This window comes from Carassius auratus, chromosome 29, assembly GCF_003368295.1.
Source record: "Carassius auratus strain Wakin chromosome 29, ASM336829v1, whole genome shotgun sequence".
NCBI lineage: Eukaryota > Metazoa > Chordata > Actinopteri > Cypriniformes > Cyprinidae > Carassius > Carassius auratus.
In genome coordinates, this window is record NC_039271.1 from 20,915,584 (window position 1) to 20,924,985 (window position 9,402).

At 34.7% G+C, this 9,402-nt stretch overlaps 1 pseudogene; it reads right to left on the reverse strand.

The window, feature by feature from the left end:
- Nucleotides 1-44: 44 nt before the first annotated feature.
- On the reverse strand, nucleotides 45-6,344 carry LOC113047757 (thyroid transcription factor 1-associated protein 26 homolog; annotated as a pseudogene).
- Nucleotides 6,345-9,402: the final 3,058 nt, after the last annotated feature.

The window sequence follows — 9,402 nt, forward strand, 5'->3', positions numbered from 1 at the left end:
TTTTATATTTTATTTACAATAAATATTACTGGGAAAGAAAAAGATAATATGCAAATGCACGCACATCCTTGAGGTCAAAAAAAGAAAAGAAAAACTCAACCAAACTGCACAGTTTATTGTGTGATTACAGTCTGATTTTGTGGATGATATGGAATTATTTGCGCTGAGCTTGAATATTTTGCAGCAACAGCTCCATATGCAGGTTAAGGTGGGTCTAACCCTTTTTGGTTTTTCTTTTCAACAACTGATATGTTGCCATTTTCTTCTCCTTGTATTTCTTCAGAGCCTCTTCTCGCTGAGCTTTGTCTTTCAGAAATTCCTACACAGACACGCATAATAAAACATGCATCAATCATTTACTCAACAATGTAAAGGATGATTAAACTGTATGTTCACATGACAAAATGGGTCCTTAATGACAGGAGATTTATAGAGAATAGAAAACTGTACAACAATTCCATCATACTGATAAATTTGCTAGGTTTGATTTCCTCACCTCTCTTTTTCATGCATGTTCCTCCTTTATCCTTTCATATTCTTGCTTTGTCTTCTGATACGATGACATTTCTACTTTTGCTTTGGATGAATGGAGTCTTGAGGGAGCTGATGACACAAAACAGAAATCAGGAACGTGGCTTTGGATATTTCTGTATGTGTGTGTGTGTGTATGTATGTATGTATGTATGTATGTATGTATGTATGTATATATATATATATATATATATATATATATATATATATATATATATATATATATATATATATATATATATATACACACACACACACACACACACACACACACACAAATTCACACTATCTGTTTATGTACCTGTCAGACTCTGCTGGTTCATTAGCTGAATCTGAGGCAGTTTTGTCAGTTGTTGTGTTTGAGATGTGTTTCTCAGTGAAAGGAGAATCCAGCACTGATTTTAGTTTATAGTCTACTTCTGTCTCTTCATCTACTGCTCTCCCTTTACATCTTTTCTTGTTCTTCTTCATCTAGTCATTCTCGTTCCACCAGGTATAGGTGTCTCAGATGCTCGGGATATTCCTCCTCTAACTTCTCTTTTCAAAGAGGTATTCATGTTTTTGTATTCATGTTTTATTTTCTCTTTCCTTTTGAAAGCAAACCCCTGACCTGAGAAAGAGATGAGATTCAAACAGAATACATTTAAAGTTTAGTCCTTTTTATGCTCACTATTAACTATTTATTGTATATACTGGTTCATAGTGTAAATACAATATTGCAAAATAAGCCTTGGATTAAACCTTTTTAAAAAAAATTGTATAAACACTTTGAAAAATACGTACGTAACTAACATTAATGCAAAGAATGCATATCTAAGAAGAACTAGGCATATGCGTTTTACACCAGTTTTTTTTCTCCTTTCAGACGTCTTTAATTGCACTTTATGTCAAATTCGTTTATTCAGTGTGAATCTTCTACATCGAATACACATTTACTCACCCTCTTTTAAACCACCATCAAAAACTTTGTTCTCCGGAACCCTCTTTTCCTTTTGGCATTGTGTGATAAACAACCATGTGCTAATATGTAATTAAAGCATTTTCCTCTAATCTGACCTTTATTTTTAACATTTTATTTTAAAGGTGCCGTATCTCACGATAACTTAACATCTGCGCACACTAGTTTGTGGACAAAACCGATCTGCGTATGAAACCCTGCCCTGCATTAGTGTTTATACATGTATAGCTATGTCACGACAGAAAATACATTTTGCTTCTTTTACTAAAATGTAATTTTAAGGAAAAAAAAAATTATATAATTATTGGTTGGCATTTATCATTATTATTGCATGTAAGTGTTGGGGTGGGCAAAGGATGCAATTCATTATGGGGTAGGCTAATCTTCATTTTTGAGTAGTAATAGTTACATTTTTAGAGTATAAAATCATCAGTCTTCTCCAAAGGTGAGATCTTCGAGCAGCTAGCTGTTATACACTTATAACATAAAAGATCAGGGTAAGACGGTTGTATTTAACAATAACAATCATAACGCCATAACACAGTAAATAAAAATTTAACCTGTTCATCATATGAGATCCTATACAAGAAAAAAAAAATCACATACAATAATAAAAAAACTATTCTAGAGATAACGATTTTGGGTTTTCTAATTCTATATATAAAAAAAAAAAATCACATTAGTGGAGTTAAAAATATAATGGCTATACTAGAATCTTCATTATCAAAATACTTACAAATACATTCATTAAACCTGTCATATCTTTTACATTGTTACGCTCGTTTTAACTTTGTAGATTACATGATCAACATAGCGGATGATGATATCCAAATCGCATTGATGCTTCATACATAAATAAGCATTCAGGTTGTAGAGTATGTATTCTTTTATCGCTAGTTAAATTAGTTCGTATTGAAATTAAGTGCCTAATTAAAGGGTATGCGGTTTCGCACGCAGCCCGACAAAATCTCGTTTTGACATCTTGTGTGGTTCTCTGTGATTTGGACAACTTCAAGTTACGCCTCTTTCGTCAAGTTACGCCCACTTCAAGTTAGGCCCCTGTCTTGCAGTCTGCAGACAGACCCTTCTCTAGGCTACAGGAGCATTGAGCAGCATAGAGCCCCGTCTTGTGGCTGTAGACGGTCATGTTTTCTCTTGGTTCATGTCAAATTAATTTAGATAAAGAAGTCGCAGGACCAGCCAAACTCAAAAATGTGGAATTTATAGTCTGGAAAATAAGGTAGTCATTATCACGATAATCCATGTCCTAGAGTCAATTTCCTCGGATGAGATGATTTTTATTTGTTCCTTATTTGACACAATGCTATAAACACACACTGATCATCGAGCTTTTATTTTGGCACTTCCGGAATTTTGAATTTGCATATTAGCTAAATATTTAGTTTCACCAGAAACATTTAGATTCAACATTTAGATTTAGATTTAACATTTAGATTTAGATTTAACATTTAGATTTAACATTTAGATTTTATATTTATATTTATATTTAGATTTAACATTTAGATTTAGATTTAGCATTTAACATTTAGGTTTAACATTTAATATTTATATTTAACTATTTAAAATATCTCTAAATTGACAAATATTGTTGTAAATGTGCTAAAAAGTGACCGTCCAAAAATTCAAACCGTTTTTTTTTTTTTTACATTGTTTGAAGCTAAATGTGACAAAATGTTGCTGCTATTTTCAGCATGAGCCGCTTTACAAACGGCACCGCATAAGGCTTATGCTCTTTTTCAGTTTAAAATTAGAGGCAACCACAGTATTTTAAACACAACACAGTCCAGACAAAGAGGCTGCAGCATGAGCAGATTTTAATCTACATTAGATTGTATAACTTCGAAATTCAAAAAAACGAAATATTCTGACTTTAATTTTGTGAAAATATTCTACATAAAAATCTGCACGAAACAAAACAGCAGACAGGCTGAATTAGTATGCAGATTGACTCTCTGCCAACAGGTTTCGCTTGAACAGAAATTAAACATAATTTCCTTGATTGCCACCGTAAACAAAGCAGCACTTTATCATTTACACATGCACGCACAGTTTAGCAATGGAAAGGGAGCTGTAGAGTACAGGAATGCAATAAGTTATAGTATTGTTTGAGATTCAGCAGATCAACAGCCTTGAGCAAACCATCAGTTTCTTAGTTGTAACACTCCCTTTTTATAATGGGTGGGGATTTTTAATGGATCAAACAATGAGACTAAATTTGATACTTGCATGTTTTGCCCATTTGATTAAAACTGTCCTGATGCAGTTTGTTGAGGCTCCAGTTATTCTTGATGTTGTCTTGATGAGAGAGAACCAGCTGAAATCTGAGGATCGTTGATGAATGGAAAGACAAGACCACAGCCTGGCACAAACTTAGGGGTCCTTAGAAGACTTCTCAGCTTCCTCATCTTCTCAGTATCTACAATGACTGGACTGATCTGGTGATCATGATCTTTATAGTGTGAGGAGATGAGGAATGGTACCTTTGGAGGAAAATTTCTCGATCCTTTGTCTCTAGCATTTGATTTTGCATTTGAAACTGGATTGGAGAAGATTCTGATAATGTGACAGAGTTAGCCAAGTGTAATGTGAATGATCAAATAGGTAACGTAATTTGGAGCTCATAGATAAGCTTGGCATTTGTGAGATCATATTGTAAAAGCTTTTAACAACCGTTTTATCACTGCTGACTTAATTACAGACTTTAGTAATTTAAAGGAACATAATGTAGAAGGCAATGTGGCAAATGCTTCGTGTTGTTCTCAGCTGTTCACTTTTACTCCTATTTTAGCTACACAAGTTTATAAAGCCTTATCTAACTTGGATTGTAAAAAATCAGTGGGATCTGATAAAATAGAGCCTTACTTTTTAAAAATTGCTGCAGATCTTATAACAGAGCCCATCACTTCAATTTTGAATTTAATTTTAAAATCAAATGTTATTCCTCATGCATGGAAATCAGCTATGATTCTACCTTTGTTAAAAGGTGGTGATCCATCTGAGATGGATAATTACCGTCCGATTTCAAGGTTATCAGTGATGGCAAAAGTATTTGAATTTTTTATAAATGATCAAGTAAAACAGTTTATAACTGAAAATAAAATTTTAAATGAATTTCAATCAGGCTTTAGATCAGGTCACAGTACTATAACTGCAGCCATGTTGGTCACTAATGATATTATTAAATGTTTGGATAGTAAACAGCTCTGTGCAGCTTTATTTGTAGATCTGTCCAAAGCATTTGATTATGTAGATCATAAACTACTGTTACAGAGACTTAGTTGTGTGGGTTTTAGTCAAACAGCTCTAAATTGGTTTATTAATTACTTATTTGAAAGAACTCAATGTGTCTCAGTTGAAAATGTTATATCTGCAGAACAAACAATTAAAAAAGGTGTCCCACAGGGCATATTTATATAAATATTTATATAAATGACATAGGTTGTGGGATAACCCCAGCTATATAAATGATTGATGACACAATCATTTACACAGTAGCACATTCTTTGAACCAAGCCATGGAGTTTCTGCAAGATTCTTTTCGGTCTTTGCAACTGTCATTGTCAAATTTAAAACTGGTTTTAAACAAAAAAAAAAAAAAAAAAAAAAAAAACATTATATGCTTTTCACCCGTGGTTCCATTAAAACAGATTTCCCGATTTTAACTTTAGAAGGGGACTGTATAGAAAGAGTAAATTGTTATAAATACTTAGGCATATGGATAGATGAAAAATTAGGTTTTAATGTACATATTGAAAATCTCATGAAAAAGCTTAGACCAAAACTGGATTTCCTCTTTCGTTTAAAGAAATGTTTTCCTTTAGAAGCAAGAAAGAGAATTATTCAAAGTTGTTTCCTCTCCGTATTAGACTACGGTGATGTGATTTATATGCATGCAAGTTCATCTTCTCTAATAAAGTTAGATTGTGTATACCATGCTGCCTTGCGCTTTGTGACGAGTGCCTCTTCACGCACTCATCATTGTACCTTGTACGAATTGATGGGTTGGACTTCTTTGTTTCAAAGGAGAAAAATACACATGCTGATGTTTATTGCTAAGGCACTGTTAGGAAAACTACCAATTTATATTTGTCGTCTTTATTTATCGTTTTGCACCTGTACTTATAGCACTAGATCTAGAGTTAAATTGCTTTTAAAGGTTCCTAGAGTACGTTCAGAGCTTGGTAAAACTGCCTTCTCTTCCTATGCTCCCTGGTTATGGAATGAGCTGCAGAGTATAATAATGATATAAGTACTCCCATCTTTAAAAGTTTTAAAAAAATCTCTTATTGACCAATTTAAGGGAAACGTGTGTATGTTTGGATAAGTAGTTTTTTTTTGTTGTTATTTTGAGTGCTGGACAACATTTTATGAAAGATTCTGAGTTTTATGTTTGTATGTTGTTTATGTGAAACTTTCTGTGCTGCCATCTTGGCCAGGACTCCCTGGAAGAAGAGATTTTATATCTCAATGGGACTATCCTGGTAAAATAAAGGATAAATAAATAAATATATAGGCAAGGATGCATGATTTCATTTGTCTCAAGTGAATAGTAGATAGAAATATATGTTAATTCAGAGAAAGGTTTGTCTATGAATTTATGTGGTGGAAAGGTCCATTCTATAGGCCTGCGTATGTCTTTCACAGGGTCTGTTTCATTGCACATAGCATCTTTCCACATACTTTTGAGCAATAAAACAGTGTGCAGGCTTCAAAATGCCCCAGTGTTTACAGACTGTATCATAATCTGGCAGGCTGGGACTGCTTCACATGTAACTACTTCAACTATGATCAAAAGTGTACATTCCTGCACGGGATCCACACCTGAGCTCAACATCTTGGTGACTCGCAAATACCTGTGCTGGCCCTGTGGAGGGGCACAGCCTTTTACAACAAAAGGAGCCTTGTGCATTGGTTGCTCATGTAGCATTCAGTGGTTGGATAGACACAGAGAATAACTGATGATGGAGCAGTTCACCTGTCTCTTAAGTGTTTCTACACTTAGGTCCACCACAAGCATGTTCTCGTTTGCATGGAAAACATTGCAAACGAGGAGTGGTTCCCATTCTTGCCCTCTTCTCACACTCGAGATGAACCTGTAGACATGGGCAGACCAGCATCTTCTGTCTGTTCAGCTGTCGGTCATTCAGAGGTGAGCACTCTGTTTACTATCTCTACGGTCATCATGGGTGGTGAGCCTTCGAAAATTGTTGCACTTCAAAGGGCCAAGTCCCTGTCAACTGCCTGTTTTCAGTAGTTTTGTCTTTGTTAAAAGAGTGTTTGGATGATGGCTGTACGCCCTCCACGATCAAGTGTGTGTATCTGTGATATCAGCATTCATTCTGACATTGATAGGTTGTTGTGGAGAGGAATGTGATTAGATTTCTATGTGGCACGATGCGGCTGAACCTCCCCTGCCTGTCAGCTACCCCCACTGGGACCTGGCTTCAGTGTATATATAAACGTAAACAATGTCTCGTTCCCTTTTCAGGGAACAGAGTTTATGTCAGTAACCAGAGTTAAAATAAATAAATGAATAAATAAACCTGGAAATCTAAAAAATAAAGTAATGCATAAATACATTTAAAAATAAATAAATTAATAAATACATAGATAAATTAAATATAAAAATAAAAGAGAGAATAAGTAAATACAAATTATAAAATTAAAAAACAATATAAATAAAGGAAAAAAGTAACAAATTCCTGCTTAAATTTAATTACACACAAATTATATTTCTTTTTTATCAAGTCAACTATTTCTTTATTTGTTTTCCCTGTTGTTTTATTTATTTATTTATCTATATTTTTGTTTAGCTATTTTTAATTTCTGAAGGTTTGGTCCTTCATATTTCTCTTGCCTGCTTCTCTCTTCAGGAAAAAGTGTTTTGCTTCCCCCTGCTGGACGAATTATGAATTGCAGTATGAAACAGCCTTCTACAACTACAAATGTCTTTTATTTAATGGTAAATTAATATATCTGGAATAGAAACCAATTTTTATTTACAGATTTGCCCTCTATTTTATATTTTCTATATTTATAATAAATATATCTTTTTCTTTGTGAAGTAAAGTTTTAGTAAGTGTCTGAAGTGAGCAGTCAGTCATCAGTGCTTGTGTCTGCTGTGTTCAGGTTCAGGTTTTGATGCTGAATATAAGCTGCAGTGTTTCTGTATCAATCTGCTTTAAGTTTAGTGTGACTTTATCTCCACACTGACTTCTGACTGACACGAGTCTGTCCTCAGTGAAGTGTCTCTCATGCTGGAGGAGTCCCACTCATCAGCGCTCACACTTTATTGATATATATGGAGAAAATAAAAATGCAGCTTTCTGATTTGTCACTGATTGTGTTTGATGATTTCCTCTGTTGTGTCTAATAAGGTAACAGTGAGTGTCATTGGCAGCTGTGAGTCTCTCTCTCTCTTTAGGGGGCTGACAGGAGCCAGTTTCTTCAGTGTGTTTGAGGGAGCACAGGAGAAACTTTGGTGCTGAATTAAGTAGTTTTTTGGGCAAACAAAGTGATGGAAAACTGTCTGTCACTTATTTTATTGTCTTCACTGATTACACTCATCACTGCTAGTAAGTACACACAGGGACAGATGAAATTCAATTTATTTTTTTAAACATAAACTATATTGTGGTGATTTATCTCTGATTATGCAATTAAATGTTATTCTTATAACTTTTATATGGTTAATATTTTATTGTTGTATGCTTATTTTATGATGTATCCCTAATGGACAGACATTGTGAATGTGAGGCTGGTGAATGGTGACAGTCGCTGTGCTGGAGGAGTGGAGGTTCTTCATGATGGTCAGTGGGGAACAGTGTGTGGTTATTACTTGGACTGGGATCTGACTGATGCTGCAGTGGTGTGTAGAGAGATGAGCTGTGGAGAGGCTTTACAATCACCAGGAATTTCTTACTTTGGACCTGGATCAGGAAAAATCTGGATGGATGTAGTGCAGTGTAAAGGATCAGAGTCTACACTGAAGGACTGTAGATCAAGTGGATGGGGTAAACATGATAGCGGCTGTGCCAGTCATAATTATGATGCTGGAGTCAAATGCTCAGGTAAGTGATTTCATGCAGCTCACTGTTTAATCACTTATCAAACTTTCTTCTCTCAACACAACATATGCAATATACAATAATGTTATACAGTTTGTTTCTGAGCTAGTTATAAACAATGAATTTAGGGTTAGGGTTAACTGTGAAGCTGTGATGCTGAAATTACCCAGGTTTTTATTCCCAATATTCAATCGAAGGATAGACTTAATCACTCACAGTTGTTGTTTGTTTGTACCATTCACAGTAAAACAGCTTCACTCACCATGACTCTAATTTAATTGGTTTTATGTATTATGCAAATATGTAGAAAACATAAACTATGGACGATTTATAAGACTTGCTGATGGACCTCACCTGTGCTCCGGGAGGTTAGAGGTGCTTTATGGGAACACATGGTACACAGTGTGTGATGCTGTCTTTGACCAGAAGGATGCAGAGGTTGTGTGTAGAGAGCTGGACTGTGGGGCTCCTGTACAGGTGCTGGGAACAGCTGCTTTTGACAAAGGAGACGCTCAGATGTGGACACAAGAAATTCAGTGCAGAGGAAATGAATCACTCATTCGATCGTGTCCAACTTCAAATGATATAAAGTGCTCTCAAGACAACAATGTGGGACTTATATGTTCTGGTAAAATGTCACTGTTTATCCTGTCAGTTAATAAATAAAATCCAACACTTTAATCGCTTAATATATTAGATCCAATTGTTTTATTAACATTTCTAATGAGCATGTTATGCATTATAAATGGTAATACAACAATAACAAAAATATAAAAATAAAAATAAATAAACAATCAGTTCTCCCCTCTAAACTACCATATGTCA